Genomic DNA, 21,775 nt, shown 5'->3' with positions numbered 1-21,775 from the left:
GGGTTGTCCTGTAAGGGTCCCCTGGTACTGGGCATTTAGATTGTTTTCAGAGGTTTGTTTCAGTGTTATATGGGAAGATAAATATTTATACAGAGAACATTTTAAAAAAAATTTTAATGTGTACTTATTTTTGAGAGAGCAGAGCATGAGCAAGGGAGGGGCAGAGAGACAGGGAGACACAGAATCTGAAGCAGGCTGCAGGCTGTGAGCTGTCAGCACAGAGCCGGACGTGGGTCTTGAGCCTTTAAACTGTGAAATCATGACCTGAGCTAAAGTCAGAGGCTTAGGTGCCCTTATAGAAAATAATTAAAAAAATTTTTTTTTTAAATAGGCTCTACACCCAGCATGGAGCCCATTGCAGGGCTTGATTTAAGGCCCTGAGATCTAGGGGCGCCTGGGTGGCTTAGTCAGTTAAGCGTCCGACTTTCGCTTAGGTCATGATCTCGTGGTTCGTGGGTTCGAGCCCCGCGTCGGGCTCTGTGCTGACAGCCAGCTCAGAGCCTGGAGCCTGTTTCAGTCTGTGACTCCCTCTCTCTCTGACCCTCCCCTGCTCACGCTGTCTCTCGCTCTCTCCTAGAAATAAATAAAACATTAAAAAAAAAAAAATTTAAGGCCCTGAGATCTAGACCTGAGCCGAGATCAAGAGTCAGATGCGTAACCGACTGAGCCGCCCAGGCGTCCCACTTTTGGGTTCTTATTTACTCCCAAGGATAGAGTTTCAGTTTTACATATGAATATGTGTAAGGAGTTTGATGGACTGCTTTCTAACAAGGCACCGTTAACAGCGCCCAAAGCGGTTTTATAGGGCGCCTGGAGAATGGTAGAATTGTGTGTCCCATGCTGTTATTGTTACACTGGAGAATTCTGCAGGCAGTGCCATTTGTGTATCTTATTTATGGAGCACGTAAAAACGTCTGTGTGCTTGCTCACATAGCCCTTTTATTCGCTAGGACAGTTGAGAGTCTCGTGTAAAAACTCCAGTGTAAACAAACAAACTCCGGGCGCAATTCCTGATCTCAGCGTGGGGACGGGTTTTCAGGATGGCATTCTTTCTGGATGCTAACTCCTCATAATGCACCCTCGTCATTGAACTTACTAGTCACACCCTGAACAAAGCTGGGTTTTCTCAGGGGTTTTTCCGCACACAGCTTTAAATGCTGGTGCTCACGCTGGAGGGGTAAGCGATGGGCGACGGAAATGTCTCCGAGCCCTTTCTCTGCGCAGGCCCCTCCCTGCTATCTTTCAGAAGCTCACATACAGGTCGACCAACGGCTTGGGTTCTGAGGGTTACTGTGGTTCTCCCGGCCCCATCTCATGCTGACCCATGCGTCCCTGTCCCTCCAGCCACAGGCCAGGTCCTCCGCTGTGATGCCGTCGTCGACCTCAGCCATGGCCTTCAGATGGTCTCCACCACCCGCGAGCTATACCTGGAGGACTTGCCCCTGGAACTGAAGATCCAGGCTCTGGACTTAGAAGGTGAGGCTGTGCCCCCCGCCCCCACCCCGTGTCTCTGTCCCCTCGCGTTTGACCCTGCTGTTCCCCGTGGAGGGCTGTCCCAGCCAGGGTGGCGAGGCTGGGACCGGGCAGACACTGAGGAGGTCCAGAACGCTCTGAGTGGCCCCCAGGAGCCATGCCTGGCTCACCGTGGCGTCTGCAACAGCGCCTCTGAGATGAGAGCTTTGGCATTCCCTGAGGCCGCCTCTGGGCCCGTGCTCAGGGTCATGCTGGGTAGAGCACGTCTTCGGGAAGCGGGCAGCTGGCAGCTGGCGACTCGGCAGCCGTGGGAAGGTGGGAGAGGCTCGCTGGGCAGCACGCTCTGAACAGTGACGGCGTTCTCCTTGCCTGGCTTGGGGGGCTGGGGTTGGCTTCCCGGTCCAGACTGCGGGGGGCACATGTGTGTGCGCGTGTGTGCGCGCCCGGGAAACGTCTCTGTGCTGGCCTCTGCACCGTCCTGCACTTTGTTTCGCTGGAGTCCGATACTGGCTTGTTCTGGAATTCTTACAGATCTGTTCTTGGTGCTAGGTGGGCTGTCTTGGCTGCAGCCTGACCCCCTGGTAAAGCAGCAAAGGAAAATCTCTAGGTTAAGACTGCTGTTGGAGAAGTAGGTCAGGCAATAGCTGTCTTTCAGACCGAGGGAACTCCCAAAACTGAAGCCCAGTTCTTGGCTCACCTTGTCTTTAGAATCTTCCCTGACCATCCCAGATACCTTTGCTATAAAAAAAAAAAAATTCCCTAGATTGGAATTTCCCAGCCTCGGTACTATCCGCACTTGGGGCTAGATAATTCTTTGTGGAGGGGCCGTCCAGTACGTGGTAGGAAGTTCAGGAGCATCCCTGGCCTCCACCCACCAGAGGGGAGGAGAACCCCCCAAAGTTTCACGACCAAAAGTATCTCCGGCCTTTGCGAAATGCCCTCTGGGGGCGAAATCGCTGTTTGTTCTAGAGCATCTGACAGTTCCCTTCTTGTGTCTTTTCATTTATCAGCTAAGCCACCTCGCTTCTCTGAACCGCTGTCTGGTCTGTGAACTTGAGACAGTGCTGTTTATTGGGGGTGGCAAGGGTGTGTGAGGTCAGTGCTGGGTTCTCAGTGGCTGCTGGGAGTCCTCCAGGTGCTTCTGCCCTGGCGGCTCAGGCTGGGGAGGGAGTCTGGGGGGTCCACGTGCATCTTGGCAGGTGCTGCTTTGCTTCATCTTGGGTGCAAAGGTGAAAGGGCCACAGAGCTGGGGAGCCGACCCCGGGGAAGGGTGGAGGCCGGGTGTGGGAGACAGAAGTCAGGACAGTTTCTTAGAGACGTGATGTTTGACTGAGCCGTGAGAGCATGGTGTTTGCCCAGCCCAGAAGTCTGTCTTGTTCCGGAGGAGACAAGGCATACCTGCGGCAGGGTGGCGGGGCGGGGGTGCAGGATGTAAAGGATCTTGTGTGTCAGGAATGGGGTTTGCACTTGGTCTTAAAGCAGAGGGAGCTGGGGAAGGGGTTTGTGCAGTGAGATGTCAGGAGCTCCTCTGCAGGCTCCAGGCTCTGAGCTGTCAGCACAGAGCCCGACGCGGGGCTCGAACTCCTGGACTGTGAGATCGTGACCTGAGCTGAAGTTGGACGCCCAACAGACTGAGTCACCCACGTGCCCCCATATGTTTTTAATGTATTCACAGAGTTGTGCAGCCACCCCCACTAGCTAATTTTAGAACATTTTCATGACTACAGAAAAGCAACCCAGGACCCAAGAGCGGTTACTTCCCATTCTTTCCTCTCTCCAGCCCCTGGCAACTGCTGCTTTGGCTGTATGTGGATTTCTCTATTGGGAACAGTTCCTCTCAATAGAATTATACAACGTATGGCCTTTTGTGTCTGACTTCGTCACTTAGCACAATGTTTCCAGGGTTTATCTTATGTTGTAGCATGGATTTCCTTCATTTTTACAGCTGAATGATACCCTGCTGTATGAACAGACCGCATTTGTTTCTCCATTCATTTGTTGCTGGACGTTTAGGTTGTTTCCACCATATGGCTGTTGTGAATAATACTGCTGTGATCATTCGTGTGCAAATTTTTGCGTGGACATAGGTTTTCATTTCCCCTGGTGTAGACCCAGGAGTGGAATCGCTGGGTCACAGAGTCACTCTGTGTTGCCCTATGAGTCATGGCAAAGGCAGCCCCGTTTTCTGGAGCTTTGGCTGAGCACGGCTTCATTTGGCTTCTGCGATCACACAGGTGGGGAGGGGTGGGACCCGGGCCCATCTGACTCTAAAGGCCCTGCCTTTTGCTCTGTAGAAAGAACTTTCCTGGACCCCACATGTTGTATGTGGGAGCTGGCCAGACAGCGGAATTAGATGAAGACTGCAGAGTAGGGCTGGGACAGCAGAGCGTGGTGGGGACTGTGGCAGACAGGAGACCGCGACCCCTTCTAGTGGGGCTAAGCCAGCCACCGGTCGGTCACCAGAGGGACTAGGGCCCAGGAGGCTAGATCTGCAGACCCTTCAAGAGGACACGGAAGCTGGATTTCGAGGTTGCATTTCTTAACTTGAAACAATGGGGAATAAGCAAAAAATGTAAAAGCAGCAAAGCCACAGCTTCTAGGAGATCAGGCCTCTGAGGGACCCCTTCCCACCCTCTGCCGTGTTGCAGGGCGTCCGCACCGAACCAGATCTTGTACTGACACTAAGACGGTCTTTGTGGTGGGTTTGGACCCCACTGGGTCCTGTCCCCGAAGACCGCTGCCTGGTCGCTAGTTGGGCTCCACTTGCGCTGACGCCCTGTTGGAAGGCTCGTGGACGGCCAGCTGCCCCTTGAGAGGCCCGGCCAGCCGGGCAGCTTGCCATCGTCTCGCCACAGGGACCCCGGGAGTCTTGCGCCTGGGCGGAGAGACGAGATGCCGCCCTTCATCTCCAGCGCCTTTCCCCGCAGAGGAGGGTGAGGAGGAGCCAGTGACTCAGCTCTCAGAAGCTGCCTCTGGACTGTAACGTGCTTGCAGAGGTGAGGGGTGGTGGTGTCACACGCCACCCTGCGCCTGTCATGAGCCGTCGGAGGCTCAGCGGGAGGAACACACATGCTTACTTTCCTCAGACAGCTGCCGTTCACATCCCAGCTTAGCCCCTCACAGCCACACGACCCCGACCCTTGATGCCTCAGTTTCCCTCTCCTGGAGGCATGGTCCCTGCTTTGCAGAGGGGTGGTGCTGAGTGCATTTGCCCCTTCCCCTGCCCCAGGGCGTTAACTCTGATGCATTTCTGCCCCCCCCCCCCCCACTTTNCCACTTTTACAGGGAACACGTTCAGCACCCTGGCTGGGCTCGTCTTTGACTGGACAATCGTGAAGGACACGGAGGCCGATGGGTTCTCAGACTCCCACAACGCCCTGCGGTAAGAGGCGCCTCCCCTTTGCAGGGAAGCAGGAAGGGGGCCGTCGGTTGGCTCCGTGCTACCTGGGGGCTTTGATGGTCACGGCTTTTATGATCACTGTCGCCATCTCACCTTCAGCAAGGAGCCCTGGGCTGTCCCCAGGGGACTGAGGAAGGGCACTTCAGCTCACACAGCCGTGTCGNTCCCCTTTGCAGGGAAGCAGGAAGGGGGCCGTCGGTTGGCTCCGTGCTACCTGGGGGCTTTGATGGTCACGGCTTTTATGATCACTGTCGCCATCTCACCTTCAGCAAGGAGCCCTGGGCTGTCCCCAGGGGTGACTGAGGAAGGGCACTTCAGCTCACACAGCCGTGTCAGGACCTTACAGCGTCCGCAGCCCGCTGGGGGCCTTTGTGTGGGATGTCATCCAGGGGGCGGGGTGCCCAGCTGTGAAAGAGAAAACTTGTCCCGGGCGATGGACGCTGTCACGGGGTACAGGGAACAGTGGCCTCAGGGCAGCCCTCCGCTGGGGACGGGTTAACGGGGGGACGGGTTTCGGCCAGGAGGACAGCCCTTCACAGGCACAAGAAGCTGTGTCCCTCAGCCCTGCAGGATGCAGACAGACTCCTTATGAGACAGGCTCGTTAAGTGTCTCGCCTCACTCAGTGCCCCCACCAGCCACACGGGCTCACATGCCACTGTTTTTGCAGTTTTTCAGACCTAGAAACCAAGGTTTAAGCCACTTGTCTGGCTGATAAGTGGCTGGACCTAGAAGCTGAGCTCAGATCTCTACACATCTGCACTATCCAATATGGTAGCCGCCAACCCAACCCAACCCTGGCTCTTTACATTTAGATGAACAAAATGACAACTCCAGTTCCTCAGATGTCCTGGCTGTGTTCCAGGGGCTTGTTAGCTCTGTGGCTTGCGGCTACTACACATTGGACGGAGCAGACTCGGAGCAGGAAGAGCTGATGGCCAGAGAGGTGGTGGTGCAGACCCGAGGTCATACCCCTACTACACTGCTTGGCCTCATCCCTTATTAAGCCAAATTTTAAAGACCTCTTTAGGGGAGGAAGATTTCATTTTTTGTTGTGAGTATCCCCTTGTAATCTTAATTTTTTTTAAATCTGTTTTATTGATGGGGCGCCTGGGTGGCTTAGTCGGTTGAGCGTCTGACTTTCGCTTAGGTCATGATCTCACGTTCATGGGCTCGAGCCCCGCGTCGGGCTCTGTGCTGGCTGCCAGCTCAGAGCCTGAAGCCTGTCTCAGTCTGTGACTCCCTCTCTCTCTGACCCTCCCCTGCTCACGCTGTCTCTCTCTCTCTCTCCTAGAAATAAAAATAAATAAATAAATAAAATAAAATAAAATCTGTTTTATTGAATTCCGGTGTGGTTAACATACAAGGTTGCATTCAGGTGCATAGTGTGGGGATTCGGCACTTGCATGCGTCACCCAGTACTCACCACGACAAGCGCCTTCCCGAATCCCCATCACCTACTTCACCCGTCCCCCTCCACCCACCTCCCCGCTGGTCCCGTCAGTTTGTTCTGCGTAGTTAGGAGTCTGTTTCCTGGTTTGCCTCTGTCTTTTCTTTTTCCTTTCCATGTTTGTTTTGTTTCTTAAATTCCACACAGGAGTGAAATCACATGGTGTTTCTCTGGCTGACTTACATCACGTTGCATTGTAATCTTGAGCTCCGAGGAAGACTTAATTTAAAAAAATTGCAGCTTTTTGCAGCCTACAGAAAAGTCGCAAGTATAGCACAATCCACAGAGTGGTTTCCCTGAACCGTCTGAGAGCAAGTTGTCAGCCTCGCGCCGCTAATTATTTTACTGTGAGTTTCCAACTGCTGAGGACCTTTCCCTGCGCACCTACAATACGGTCATCAAAGTGCGGAGATCGACACTGTCTGTGGGCGTCAGATCCCGCCAAGCCTAGTCCGTCTGTCCCGAGTCTGTCCCCCTTGGGAAGCAAAAAACCCACCCAGAGTCACCTGCTGTATACTGTTCGGTCTCGTGGTCCCTATCAGCCTAGGACAGTTTCTCGGTCTTTCTTTGACCTTGATGCTTGTGAAGATTATAGTCCATTTGTTCTGTAGAATGTTCCTTGTGGCAGGGTCACATGATATTCCCTCCTGATGAGTCAGCGCTTTGCATCTTGGGCGGGAACATCACAGAGGTGAGATCCTGTGTCCTGAGTGTATCTGATCCTGACCTCGTGGGTCTCTCAGCAACGCTGTTCCCTGTTGTCACCTGGGTGAGATGGGGTCTGGTCACTGCTTTACCACTTAGCAGTTAGTAAGTATTTTGTGGGGAGTTCAGGGCCTGGTCTTTGATTTATAGTTTTTTTTTTATTTTTAATGTTTTATTTATTTTAAAAATTTTTAATGTTTTATTTATTTCTGAGAGGGAGGGAGGGAGGGAGAGACAGACAGACAGACAGACAGACATCGTGAGCAGGGGAGGGGCAGAGAGAGAGGGAGACACAGAATCAGAAACAGGCTCCAGGCTCTGAGCTGTCAGCACAGAGCCCGACGCGGGGCTCGAACCCACGAACCGTGAGATCATGACCTGAGCCGAAGTCGGACACTCAACCGACTGAACCACCCAGGCGCCCTGATTTATAGTTTTAAACCTCCAGCTCTGGGCCACTAGGTGCATTTCCTGTCATGACAGCCCCGTGAGCTCCCGGGCACTCTGGTCTTGAGCGGAATGTTCACCAAACTCTAAGGCGCTGAGGCGTGTTGCCACCAGAGTGTCCTGGGTTTTCATTAAATTCAGGATGTGACGCCTAATAAAACCGGGCAAGGAAATACATCCCAACAGAACACAGCACCCGGCAGGTCTTGGGGGAATGAACGCGTGTCCAGCCCTGTTCGAGTGGAAAGGCGGGCTGACTCGTAAGTCACAGGCTGCAAGAGAGAGACTGTACGCAAAGGGCCCCTCAGGCCCTCCCTGCTTCCAGCCTGCCCTGTGGGGAGGGTCACCACATCCTGACCTCTCTCCCGACCTGGGGCTTCTTGCCTCAGCCCAGCCCCAGGACGGTAAGATGTGTGTGATCCCCTCTTCCCGACACCTGAAGGAGGGTCCTTGAGAAGCCTTTCCCGGCGGCAGGAGCCGGCCCAGAGGGGTGGGCACAGCGTGGCGCCACCCTGGCTGGGTCCGTGGCCTTCATGGTTTCTGTGGACCGCACCTGTCACATCTGTGAGATGTGACGATTCGACGAAGCGGGTGGTCTCCCTAGTCTGGTGTTTCCCAGAACCACATTGAAAAGGCAGATCACTAGCCTCGGTGTAGACAGAGACCTGGGCCAGGGGCCAGGAATCTGCGTCTCTCATAGGGAGGTTCCAGGGTCTCATTTGTAGGCAACACCACTCAGGTTAGCGCCCGGCCCTCCTCGGAGGTGCCAGCAGACGGGGAATGCGTTCGGGTCTTCGGTTCCACATCCTGGGTCTGATGCCACGTCCCTCTTCCAGAACCCTCATGGTCCTGGAGTCCACGTACATCCCCCTTCCTCCACCTCCGAGACGGAGAAGGTGGCCAAGCAGTGGGACACCATCCGGTGTCCGGGACGAAGGCTAGGAGCTCCAAGCTCAAGGCGCGCATCCAGGGGGCCGTCTACACGGTGGGCTCCTGGGCTCCCCGGGGGGCCGCTCCGCTCTCCCCACGCACACATCTAGGAGTGGAATCGAGCTGCTCTACTGTGAAAGCCCCGCTGTTCGTGCTGTGGGGGCTTCAGGCTGTAATTCTAGATTTCTGGGGTTTTTTTTTTTTTTTTGGTTTTGTTTTTGGTTTTGGTTTTTTTTAGCCACAGCTTTCAAGAAAGGTAGTTGGGGGAACCAGAGTGCACTGTCTCCAGACTCACAAAGTATTTGGGCCATTGTTGTCTTTGTTTAAGTTTATTTATTTATTTTGAGAAAGACGGAGGCCGCACAAGTGGGGAAGGGGAATTGAAAGAAGACAGAGAATCCCAAGCAGGCTCCGTGCCGTCAGCACAGAGCCTGACAGGGGCTCGAACCCATGAACCGTGAGCTCATGACCTGAGTGAGCTGAACCCAAGAGTCGGACACTTAACCAACTGAGCCACCGAGGCACCCTGGTCCATTGTCAGTTTTGAGGGAGGTCCAGTGTTGAGTGGGATTTTCATTAATTAGCTGATTTTCAACAAATATCTGCCTGTCCCAGGAGAGGGCTGCATCCAAGCATTTTGGACTCGGAAAAGCCTGGGGGCCTCAGGTGTCCCGCATGCTGTTTGCTCCTGGGCCCCGCTTCGAACCCCGGGACTGGTGATTCCATCTGTGGAGGGCTCCTCACCCCACCCGCCCCAGGTCCTCACTAGCACCTGCTTCTCCATCAGCGCCCATTGGGGGAGGGGTCCTGCTTCTTCCCTGCTCCTTGGGGGCCCACGTCTGCCCTGCCCCTGCCTCCTTCGAGCTACAACCCAGTGGGTGCCCGGGGGGCTCAGCCAGTGAAGCATCCAACCTTGGCTCAGGTCATGATCTCGCGGTTCGTGGGTTCGAGCCCCGCGTCGGGCTCGGTGCTGACAGCTCGGAGCCTGGAGCTGCTTCATATCCTCTGTCTCCTTCTCTCTGCCCCTCCCTGGCTTGTGCTCTCTCTAAACAACAAACAAACAAACAAACACACACCCAAAGAAATATCCATGGGATGATGATGGACCACATCTCCACCTGAGACCATGTATTTGTGACTCTGTGGATGAGAATCGTTTCCTTGTGAAGTCTTCTCCCCTGGGAGGAGTCGTCCGCAGATCAGAGGCAGTGGAAGGTGGGGGCCCCATAGACACGGGTAACCTGAGGGGTGCGCTTGACCTGAGACTGGGGGTCTTTCTCCCATTTCCAGTCTCTGACGCCTTTTCCTGCCCAGGAGGCCGCAGCGTGGGGTGAGAGCTGGGCAGGGTGGGGCCGAGCGCTCACCGGGGACATGCATCTCTGCCCCTTTTCAGCGTCACCAGTCACTTCCCAGCCTCCCTGGATGTTAGGCTTTTGTGGGGGGCCCCCGAGCCCCTGTTGGCCACAGTATGTGTGGATATCGCTCCTCATTTTTCTTTCTGTTTCATTATGATTGTACCTTGTGCTACGATGTGTGTAACGTGAAGGGACTTGCTCGGCACGTTTGGTGGTGTGTGCTGTGTGCGCAGGTCCCTCTGGGGCTTTGGGGGACGGCAGGTGTGGGGCTGGGAGCATTGCCTTGTTTCTGTTCCCCTAACTTCTCTGTCTATACCCGTGCACCCTGAAAAGTTGTAGATTCTTTCTCTTGCCCACACCGCTCTCCGTCCCCAGCCACACCTCACCTTTCCTGCCCTCCTCTTTGTTCCGGGCATGTGCGCCCTGCTGAGATCAGGCTGACGATTTTGGAGAACGTCCTTCTGAACCCAGCTTATGACGTCTGCCTGATGGTGGGGACCTCCATTCGCTATCAGGTGCAGAAGATCCGGCAAGGAAAGATCACAGGTGGGTCCTGACTCAGCAAGGTAGTCATGGCAGGGACCCCTTGTTCTTGTGGNTTTTTAAAAAAAAAGTTTACCCGTGTTTCCTGGTCAGAGCACAGGGTGTCAAGGGGCTTGGGGACAAGTGTGTCACCCGTCCATCCGAGGGCTCTGACGTGGGTCCGGGCAGGTCCTTCCTAGGCTGGAGGTGACTCTGTGACGCAGGGCGCTCTTTCTGCCCCTCAGAGCACGAGAGCTGAGAACCGAGTCCTTCTGGGCAGGACGCAGGGTGGGGGCTGAGAGCTGAGCCCCAAATGCGAAGGAGGGACAGGCAGCAAGGCTAAGGGTGGGTGAGGTGGCGAAGGCGACTGAGGGGCTCACCTGGGTTAGTTCAGGTGTCGCACAGCCCAGGAGACCCGCACACCCCCAGGCACCGAGGGAGCTTGTGGGTTTCGCCACCAGTAGGGAAATCAAAGAGCTGGACACACGAGAGACGCCCCAGCGCAGGAAATAGGTTTGTTGCCTCCCTTTCATCAGCGAGATGATGAGACGGAAAATTCCTCCGAGGATAAACACACCTGTGTGATTGATGGTTGCGCCTGGCACGGCTCTGGAGAAGATTCCAGACAGATGCCTTGAGAACTGAGCGAGCAAAGGTCTGCCACGAGCCAGTCATACAAATGGAAACTCTCTCCATTCATTTTAGACGGACTGGGTTTGTTTGTGTTTTAATTGAGACATAATTCACATCACTGTCATCTTAAACAAGTTGATGAGACAGGAACGTCAGGACTGATGGCATTACAGGGGACATGAATTTCAGCCGCCGTCTGCCTTGCATGGCATCCTGCGTTGCCTCAGAGAGTTATAGGTTAGGGGACAGTCCCGTGGACTTACTAGCATGCACATATCTGTCACCCCAAGTTAATTCTCTCTGGGTTCTCATTTTTTGATTCTCCTTCCTTAAAAATATAATTTTCTTCTTCCATAATTTTATTTCCCTTCTGTCCGCCCCTGTTTATCTGGTGACCTGCTGTCTTGCGAGCGTGTTTATTGAACACCTACTGTGTGCCACAGCCTGCTGGGTGCTGCGTGGAGAGGGGCTCTCGGAGCTCATAGTAGGGGCTTCTGTGTCACCCGCAGGGCCTTGTTCCCAGGGAGGGGGTACAGGTGTCTCCCCTCGCTTCTCAAGCCTGTTGGTGTTTGAATTGCTTGCGGACCTGACTGGCACAGTAACCAAATTCCCAGACAGAAGAAACCCTAGGAAGGACATGCTGAGCGAGGGGATTGGAATAGTGGAGCTGAGATCAAACACACCGAAGCTGGGAAAATCAACTGCATAGACAGGTGTCGGTGTCCCAGGTGTGGACGGGACTTAGAACCCGGCACACCCTTGAGCTGTGGCTGCCCAGCACGGAGTCACAGGAGCTGCGTCAGCAGATGCTGCAGTTCGAGGCAGGGGAGTGAGCTCCCCAGGGTCCTGGGCTCAGACCGCGTCCTCGTGCTCATCCTTGGCGCCTGCACGGGGTGGGGGGATTCGAAGCACATCCGGAGCGTCAGGCGGGGTCGGGAGGGGTCACAGAGCCTGTCTCCTAGGAGCACGTGGGCCTCCTGGCTTACAGACGGGCAGCCTTGGGGATGACCCTTGACCCTCTGCGGGCGGTAGACGGGCGGTCTGGTGTCCCAAGAGCCGCCTTCCTGCTTTGACAGACAGAGAGTGACCCTTCCCATCTGCAAACCCTTCTGTATGCGGCGCCTCTTACAAGCAGCAAGTTCTGCATTTGTAAGAGGTGTTTGAGGAGTCAAGCCCCTTGTTTTCATTGTCTTAGGGTTTTGTAAATATACTGTTGTGTAAGATCTTGTGAGAATCTGTATATTCATTTGGAGAATGGCCAGAATGTCCTATTCACTTGGAGAACTTTAACTAAGGGAGGGAACTAGGGCTTCAGAAAACAGCATAAAGTAATCCCGCTTTATCGAGCACCGGCATTATTTGAGCACAGCATGGACCTTTGATGCGCTGCTGCCGTATTCTGAACGTACAGTCTGCGGGCATCACAGCCCAGCCTGGCTGGGCTTCCCCAGTTAGAGCCGGGGAAACGGGCTGTGTGGACGCCAAGCGAGTCTCATCTCTGGTGTGCACTGGAGTCTAGGAGGGCCTGTTCACACTCTGACCACGGGGCCCCCAGAGTTGGATCCAGAAGCTCCGGGGTGTGGCCGACCATTTGTAGTTGGCAGGTGACGCCTGTGGTCCAGGGACCGCACTCTGAGAATCTCTGGTGGGGGCACTTTCTTGGGGGCTTGTTGGAACACAGCAAGACACCCTAAGCCGGCAATAGACTGGTTGCCTCCCTTTTCGAGTTCCCATTGGAATTCTTGGGAATTCTGGAGAGTGCTCCAGCTGAGATCCCTCCTGGCCCGTGTCCCGGTCGCCTCCCGGGGCCGGCCCTGGGCCGGGACCCAGAGAGGATCGACGAGCGGGCTGCCGTCCGTGGTTCTCCGCAGCCTCTCTCTCTCCTCGGGGGCTGGGACGCGGCCGCCCCTGCGGGCTCCGTGGGTGGGCTGCTGGGTGGGACCGTGACGGACCGGGGAGAAGTCCTGGGAACATGCTCGCGGCCTCTTTGCTTGGCTCCCAGGCCCCGCTGTGGGGCACCCGGGGCTTCCAGTGTGGTTTCTGCAGCCCCCGTGCTGAGGGTGCGGGCACCCACAGTGCCTGTTCCAGGGGTTGCTGGGGGACACCACGGGCTGATGTGCACCTGGCGCACCAGGCGCAGTCCTGCCGCCTCCTGATCCCGCGGTTGGCGGTAGACGTTGGTGTCGGAAGCGCTCGGGGCCACTCGCGTAGTGGGGGAAACGACGCGGAGGTGGTGGGTTTAGCAGAGCCCCCGTTTCCTTGGGGAAGTTGTTTTCCGTCCTGGCCCAGAATGAGCGCATTCTCTTCTACAGCATGACACGGATGGGGAAGCATGGATGGATGGGCAGGGTGGCAACAGAGAACATTCTAGACTGGGCTCCCAAAGCCTGGTGGGAAACCGTGGGTTGGCGCCGTGTTGGAAACTCCCAGAGGCCACACAGATCCAGTGAGCCCCACGCTGGCCCCTCAGTGCAGTGGTAGCGTTCATTCAACCCTGGATTCTGCAAGCAGCCCGCAGCTGGAGTCGGAAGCTGTGCTTAATTAAAAAAAAAAAAAAAAGCTGTTACGGTCGTCACTGAGAGACTGATCGCCTCTGAAAATTCGTGGAGACGGTCAGCTTTGTGCACAGGCATTAGGAGTAATGTTAACACGTACAGGGTTGAAAACATTATAACACTGTGTGTTAACCTTGCTGGAATTAATAAAAAGTATTGAGAAAAGAAAGTGAAAGAAAGAAGAAGGAGGGCTGGAAGGAAGGAGGGAATGAAGGGAGGGAATGAAGGGAGGGAGGGAAGGCGGAAGGAAGGGGGCCAGGCAGGAAGGTCGGTGGGTCAAGCAGGGGCCCTGGGAGCCTGTTCTGGGGGCTGGGGTGGGACTGACTCATCACCTACTAACGTCTCCTGTCTTCGCTCTTGTCTCTCCCGTGCGGCTCCCTTTTGACTCTGGGAGGCCAGAGCCGTCCACGGCCTCCGAGCAGGAAGAGCTGCAGCTCCAGAGCGGCACCCCGAGCCCCGAGGGAGACCCGCGCCGGCCCGTGGCTGTCGTGGACCAGGACGCGTCGATGGCCATGCCGTGCAGCTGGGACAGTGCAGCCTGGTTCTCAGCCACAGGAGTCTCCCCTCCCCCGGCCGGTCCGCCAGTGCGTGTGCGTGTCCTGCGCGGGACACCTGCTGCTGGAAGCCCTTTTTCTCCCCGAAAGCTCGGCTGGGCTAAAAATAACCCTGTTTTCCCTCCAGGTCTGACAATCAGAAGGCACCGACGGAAATAGCAGCGCGGCTGTGTAGGACTGCTCACCTCGGCGGGGGACGCACCGGAGAGGCTCCCTGGGTGGGAGGCGGTGGCAAGGGCCCAGCCTCGCTCCTCGCCTCCGGGACCATCTCGGGTGTGGGCGGTGCCCACGCTGGCCCGTGGGTCGGCCCTGTTCCTGCCGTGCCCGCTGTCCCTCGCTCGTGTCTCTGCTCGTGTAGGGCTGCTCCCCAGTCCTCCCCGAACTGGTGCACGGAGACAAGCAGAGGGAAGGCCGAGGTCAGGGTGGGTGCCAGAGAGAGAGGGTTTGGGGCGAGTCAGCGGGGCTTTGTCTCCTCCCGGCTTTTCTTCCAGGCTCTGTCCAGACCTGACCATGGCTGTGGGCGTTTGGAGGTTGGGGCCCCCGTGGGCAGTGCAAAGGAGCCCCTAAACCACATGACAGTTGGTAAAAGTCTCAGTGTGGAGGAAGGGGAGGCATTGGACCTACGGAGGAAGGGCGGGATCTGCAAGCTTGGAGGGCCCGTAGGGCCAGAGCTGGGGCCCAGGGGCTGCTGTACCCGACTTCATGCAGCCTGGGAGATGCCCGTGACACCTGTCACCCCTGGTCACGGTGACAGTGCTTCCCTTGTGGTTCCTCGGCGCTGACTCACCCGTGAGCGCCCTGACTGTGTTCAGGCCAGACAGCACTTGGCTGACGCGCAGCAAACCGCCGGGTCCCCTGGTCAGCCGCCACGCGAGCTTGCTGTTTGGTGTGGACCCACGCTGACCGCCTAGTGCCACCAGCCAGGGTCGCCCTGTGTGTCTCAGGTTCCCTTGGGACCTCCCTCCGTCTGGCCTGTGCTGGCGCTGGAGTTCTGGAGGGAGGACGCTCAGGTCCTGGTGCAGGGGAGACCGGTGTAGACAGACGGGGACAGGGCAGTGGTGAGGGGCCAGGAGATGCGAGTGCAGAGGAAAGGCTCCTGGGGGATGATATTCGAGGCGGGTATTTCACAGGAGGGGCTCCATCGTAGGCAGGTGGGCCCGGCAGAGGTACCAGCGGGGGCGCAGGTGTGGGGAGAAAGCTCGTGGCATCTCGGGGGTCAGCGCGCAGCTGGTGTGGGACCCCGTGTGGGCACACAGCCGGAGACCCGGGAGGGAGGGCCGCTCACCTGGGTCGAATGCTGAGTGCCAGGCCCCAGAGGGAAGACCTGTGGATTCAGAGCACTACTTCCTGGGGATTCAGTGGGTAGAAATCCTGTGGATTAAGAGCATAGACCTACTGTGGATTCAGATGTAGACCTACTGTGGATTCAGAGGTAGACTCACTTTGGATTTGAATCACAGACTCACTGCGGATTGGGAGTGTTGACCTACTGTGGTTTGAGCGTGTAGCCTGACTGTGGATTTAGATGTAGACTCACTGTGGATTGAAGTATAGACCTACTGTGGATTCAGATGTAGACCTCCTGTGGATTGAGATGTAGACTCACTGTGGATCCAGATGTAGACCTCCTGTGGATTGAGATGTAGACTCGCTGCGGAATCAGATGTAGACTCGCTGCAGATTGAGAGTGTAAACCTACTGGGGATTCAGATGCAGACTCACTGTGGATTCAGAGCACAGACCTGCAGTGGATTTAGTCCAGACCATCTGTGGACCGTCCAGCCAAGTCTGAGTGAGCCCTTGCACAGTCAGTGTGGGGTGTGCAGGTTGCTCCTGAGGGACCTGAGAGACCACCGCAGCTTCCGAGGGCCCAGGCTGCTGGTGGTCATTAGGTGTCACCATGACTAGCAGCTCTTCTTTCTCCTTGGAGGAGAGCAGGCGAGCGGTCGTGGGGCCCCGGGGCCGGTGGGGCCTGGCACCAGCCCCCTCCTCCGCTGCCCGCCCCTGTGGCCTGAGTGCTCAGGCTCTGTTGCTCGCCTGTTTTGTAGGGTTCGCAGTCCAGCCCGGGGACAGGTGGGTGCTGGACATCAGCCGCCTGTATGAAATCACCATCGAAGTGCTTGACCGGTCTGGCAACAAGGGCTACCTGTCCGACGTGAGTGGGGGCCTTGGGATCCCGGGGGCCTCTCAAGACGTTGTGAGCCTGTGCGTCTGCACCCCCGGCCCCCTCCCTGTAGGGCTGGGGAGGGGAGAGGGAGCCCCAGGCAGCACAGCCCACGGAGGTGGTGATGGGGAAGCAGGGTCCGCCAGCTGCCTTCCTGCTCCCTCGTCATTAGCCCGAGACTCGCCCTCATTCCGCCGAGGACCCGTCTTTCCCTGCTCTGCAGAGGATCGGGGAGCACGTCCTGACCTTTCCCTGCGGGGCCAGGAGCGCCTTTGACCTGGAGGTCCCAGGGGGCCGAGGCCACCGTCCGTTGGCTTTCTGGCTCTAGACAGAGGCAGGGGGAGCGGAGTCTCGGCACAATTTGTGCCTTCGTGAGAGGTTTCCGGGACCCTCAGGCGGACCATCTGGGACCTTCCTGGTGGCTTCTGGGGTTTTCGAAGGAGGAGGCAAGGTCCCCCTCAGGCAGCTTTGAGGTCATCGCTTTCCTCGTGTTACAGAACAAAGACCCTGTCGATCACCCTTTTTTGGGGGTCGTGGGTGGGGAGAAGCTCTCATGGATGTTGACGACCTTTCTTGTGGTTTGGCGCTTAGTGGTTTCCTTGCTGGGACCCAGGGTCTGAGAAGGCGGACATGGGCCTGCGCCCAGGAGCGCTGGGCCCTCGGGCCACGCGGGGAGGGGCGCCCAGAGGGGGACAGCCCTGGTCCCCGCGGGTTGCGCAGCCTGCTTTCTTCCCCGCCCCTCCCATCGGAGGCAGGGTCAGTGGGATTAGAGCCTTTCACGTCTGAACCCCGAGCCTGGAGCGCGGTCACAGAGCGGACAACCACCGCCGTTTGTTTTCCTTTTTAATTGAGGTGTAACTGACACCTAACGTCATATGCGTTTCAGGTGCACAACACAGCAGTTCAGTATTTGTGAACGTTGGGAAACGATCGCCGCAGTAACTGTGAATATCCATCACCGTATGTAGTCACACATCTCTTTCTTGTGATGACACTTTTGAGATCTACCGTTAGCAACGTTCAGCATGCACACGGTACTATTAACTACAGGCGCCATGCTGTACACTACATCCCCGGGAGTTGTTTATTTTATAACTGGAAGTTTGTGCCTTTTGACTCCCTTCCCCCACTTGCTGCCCCACACCCCTGGCCAGCAACCCCCAGTGTGTTCTCTGTATCTATGAGTTCCTTTTTTTTAGGTTATACATATCAGTGAGATCATACAGTGTTTGTCTTAACTCTGACTTAATTCACTTAGCGTAATGCCCTCAAGGCCCATCCAGGGTGTTGCAGACGGTAGGATTTCCTTCTTTTTTACGGTTAAATAGTATTCCTGTGTGTGTGCGTGTGTGTGTATGTGTGTGTGTATGCGTGTGCGTGTGTGTGTATCTTCGTTATTCATCCATCAGTGAGCACTTAAGTTATTTCCAAATCTTGGCTACTGTAAATAATGCTACAATGACATGGGAGTAACTTAATATTTTTGTGGGTGAGTGTTTTCATTTCCTTTAGTTAAATACCCAGAAATGGGTATTATTTGAGAGGATCGTGTTGTTTTGAATGAAGGAGTGGGCACGTGTCCAGGCTTCAGCCAGGGCCGCAGCCGAGGTCTCCTGACGCCCACGGCAGAGCAAACACCACCCAGAGACCCTGCCCTCGCGGGCTGACGTTCTAGCAGACACAGGGGGAGGCGGTAATAAGCCGACGCAAACCATGGAAAAAGTAGGGTAGGCGAGGGGAGGGTGGCCAGGTGACGTCAGGGAGCCGGGGAGTCGGGCTCCCCTCACCGATCAGGAAGCGGTTATAGGGCTCAGAGGCTCAAGAGGGTCGACCTCCTTGAGGTGGTGGCAGTCGCTCTTGAGGAACCCGTGCCGCACACCCCTGAGGCGGGGTTTCCCTGGGACCCCGAGGAGGGGGTTCTTCAGGGCTCTTCCTGGGTGCCTGCTTCCAATGGCCAGACATCCCGATGGTCTGCGGTGTGTGGCGGAGGCATCGGAGGCCGCCGACGGAGCTTGCTGCCCCCAGGTGGGATTAAGGGTGAAGATAATGTAGACGTGTCCCCAGTCAAGGCTTCCTGACTGGACGAGTTCGAGGAGAAAGATATGAGTCTCTTCTTTTACCTTTCTTCTGTCTTGATAACAGTTAAGATCAGGTTTATTTGCATGTAACAAAATCGAAAACACTGGCTTAGTCAATAGAGTTTCTCTCTCTTCCAGGTGCGCGGTCTCACCTGGGGCTAGCATGGCAGCTCTGTGGCCTCAGGGACCTACGTTTGTACCCTTCGTCCTTCTAGTGTGTGGCTTCCATCCTCAGGGTTGCCTCACAGTCTAGCATGGCTGCTGGAGCTCCAGCCATCCCATCTGTGTCCCACACAGCAAGAAGAGGAAAGAGCTCTCCTCTCAGCTACGTTAGATTCTTGTAACAGCCTTGTCGGGAGTTTAAAAGAGCAGTTTCTAGGGGCCCCTGGGTGGCTTAGTCGGCTGAGCGTCTGACTTTCACTTAGGTCAGGATCTCGCGGTTCGTGGGCTCGAGCCCCGCGTCGGGCTCTGTGCTGACTGCCAGCTCAGAGCCTGGAGCCTGCTTCAGTCTGTGACTCCCTCTCTCTCTGACCCTCCCCTGCTCACGCTGTCTCTCTCTCTCCTAGAAATAAATAAAACACTAAAAAAAAAAGAGCAGTTTCTGCCTGCATCTCACCGGCCACAGCTGAATCCAGGGGCCATACGCAGCTTCAGCAGAGGCTGGTAAATATCCTAGGAGGACACATTCCTAACCCTAACGAAAGGAGGGTTCTTTCTTTAAGGAAGGGGGAGCACAGAAACTAGGAAAGCAACTCTCGGGGGTGGTTTGCTTGTCCGTCTGTCCAGTCGCCCTGCAGACCGTCCTGGGCACATCGTTGGTGTACAGTCGGGGCTGGGGAGACCGAGATCCAGGGCGACGTCGCACCCTGCGCCCTGGGTGCCAGCGGTCTGTGGGGAAGGCAGCTGCTCAGACCCCTGCAGGGAGCGTGATGGAGGGAGATGAAGGGCCCCGCGGGGGACAGGGCAGCAGTGGACACAGAAGCAGAAGGAGGCCGTGGAGGCAGGAAGCGTGGCCTGTCGAGGGCACTAGAAAGAGTCAGTCCTCGGGGAGGTAAGAGGCTGTGAAGTCCCCCTGGGTCAAGGAGGGTCAAGGAGGGTCAAGGAGGGTCAAGGAGGGTCAAGGAGGCTGGGCGAGGGGCTAGGTATGCATTCTATTCTCACCTGGCCGTGGGCAGCCGGTGAAGTCAGGGAAGGAAGAAGTCAGGTCCACGTGTAAGGTGGGCACGGCTCAGCTCTGCCCCCCACCCCGCCTCACATCTAACTTCCTCTGTGTATTTGGACTTTGCAGGGGGCGCGGGGGGGCTGCCTAAGTCCCTGTGTAGCCCCCACCCCAGTCACTTCCAGCTTCTGTCTGCTGCAGGGGTGGAGACCCTTGGCCCACCTGCGGGTTACTCTCTGGGAGCCCCCAGTGCCCGGCCCTGAGGACCCCGCCCAGCTCCCCGGCCCCACAGTGTCCGTAGGACCGAACNGGGGGGCCTTCACCTCCATCCACCGCCCCTCTCCGTCCATCCCTTGGTCCTAGACCGAGTGCGTATCCCTGCGAAGGGGCCCGTGGCTCCATCCGCTGGAAACGTAAACTGTCAGCGCTGAGGGCCTCTTGACGTCTGGACTCACCCTCTCGTTCCGCAGATCAGGAGACGGAGGCCCAGAGTGGATGTCCGGCCTGACGTGTGCGGACCCTCTTCCGTCCGGCTTGGCCCGTTCAGGAGTGTGTGCTTTGCGACCCACCGAGGGGCCCGTGTGGCTTATGAGTGTCCTTCATTAGCGGTGGTGACTCTTACCCTTTCTCGCTGGCACGGAGTTCTGTGGCTCTGGGATGCCGGGACGCGAGGCGAGCGACACGTGAAGGTGTAATTCAGTTCGGCTGCTGTTAGTTATAGGATGTGCGGTGCCTTCGTGCAACCTTTCCCTTTGGGCTGGTGGTGAGAAAAATCCTTGGGCAGGTTCACAGGGACCTGCTTTGCGCACAGTCAGGTTTTGCTGGTTGTAGCGTTGGGACCCGGGTAAGAACGAGGGATCTGGAGTCGGAACAGACTGGGTGACCTTGGACACGTTGCTTCACTTTGCTGCGGTTCATGTTTTCCAGCCGTAAAATGGGGATGATAAGGATAGTTGGTAATAGCAAGGGCCATTTCTTTTTTTAATGTTCACTTATTTTTGACACACTGTGGGGAGGGGGGCAGAGACAGGGCGGAGCATCCGATGCAGGGTCCCAGCTGTCGGCACAGAGCCCGACGTGGGGCTCAAACTCACAAACTGTGAGATCGTGACCTGAGCCAAAGTCAAGAGTCAGATGCTTAACCGAGTGAGCCACGCAGGCTCCACCCCCACCCCGCACCTTGAATCTCTATGGTAATCCCATGAGGCACAAGTTCTTGTTATACCCATTTTACGGAATGGGGAGACTGAACCTTGTAGAGGTTCACCTGCTTATGGGCACGCAGCTGGCCAGTGACAACGTCATTCTAGTTGTGGGGACAGAGAAACAAATGACCACGTGCAAAGTGACGGTAGGAATAAGGGCAGTTGAGCTGGGAAGGAAGGTAGCAGGTGACAAAAGTTCTGCCTTATGTGGTCAGAGAAGGCCCCTCGGAGGAGGTGATGTTTGAGCAGAGAGGCTGAGTGAAGCAGGTCCAGGGCGGAAAAGCCAAAGGCCCTGATCATGCTTGGCCGTTCACGTGCAGAAAAAGGGCTGTTCTGATGGTTTCAAAATCTGGGCACGCAGCAAAGTAGAGTCTGCGGTGGGGGCGCCCCCGGGCTTTTGAAACTGCCTGTGTCTGTGCACACGTGTGCGGATGTGTGCAGGGAAGGATTCCTGGAGAGGTGATAACCAATAGCAAATTCAGAAAAATATTGGGAAAAAAAGTTAAAAGGACAGAATTCTCATTGGCGTGTGATTCCCTTTCCTGCTGGGGGTTTAATGTGTGTGCCCGGCCGAGAGAACCTGTGTCCCGTAGGCCTCAGCACGTGGGCACCGTGGCCCCTCGAGGGCGCGTGCATCTAGAAGCCGTCACTCAGGGGCCTCCCCTCCGTAGTGAGGCGGCGACGGGCTGGGGCGCTGCTGTGGGTCCGGGACCGCGGGTGCCAGCCAGGTGGCTGTCAGTCTGCGTCTGTGAGCTGAGGAATTCTACAGCCATGATGGGGGTGCAGGCGTGGGGGGAGCCGGGTGAGGGGTCAGGGGCCCTGAGCAGCGGGTCCGTCGGCCCGGTCGTGGCAGGTGGCTACAGAAGTAGACCGGCGCCCTGCCGAGAGCGGAGCTCACGACGCTGGGCCGGAGCGGAAGGAGCCGGCCCCCTCTGGGCCCTGGGAGCTTCGGCTCAGCCCAGGCTCAGGACACCCGGGCGCCCTTGTTCCTACCTGCCATCACTTTGCATGCGGTCCTCTGTTCCTCTGTCCCCACAGCTAGAATGGAGTTCCGTCCAGCTGCGTGACCGTAAGCAGGTGAACCTTTACAGAGTTCAGTCTCCCCTTCCATAAAATGGGTATGACAAGAACTCGTGCCTCGAGGGAT

The 21,775-nt window shown here is 56.5% G+C and overlaps 1 pseudogene; it reads left to right on the top strand.

The window, feature by feature from the left end:
- Nucleotides 1-21,775, top strand: part of LOC144238890 (nuclear pore membrane glycoprotein 210-like) — a 69,755-nt pseudogene that overhangs the window by 570 nt on the left and 47,410 nt on the right.

This window comes from Crocuta crocuta, unplaced genomic scaffold (genome assembly GCF_008692635.1).
Source record: "Crocuta crocuta isolate KB4526 unplaced genomic scaffold, BGI_CrCroc_1.0 scaffold157, whole genome shotgun sequence".
In the NCBI taxonomy this organism is placed as follows: Eukaryota; Metazoa; Chordata; class Mammalia; order Carnivora; family Hyaenidae; genus Crocuta; species Crocuta crocuta.
The sequence above is the reverse complement of the archived record's forward strand: the minus strand, read 5'-3'. Positions and strand labels throughout refer to the sequence as shown.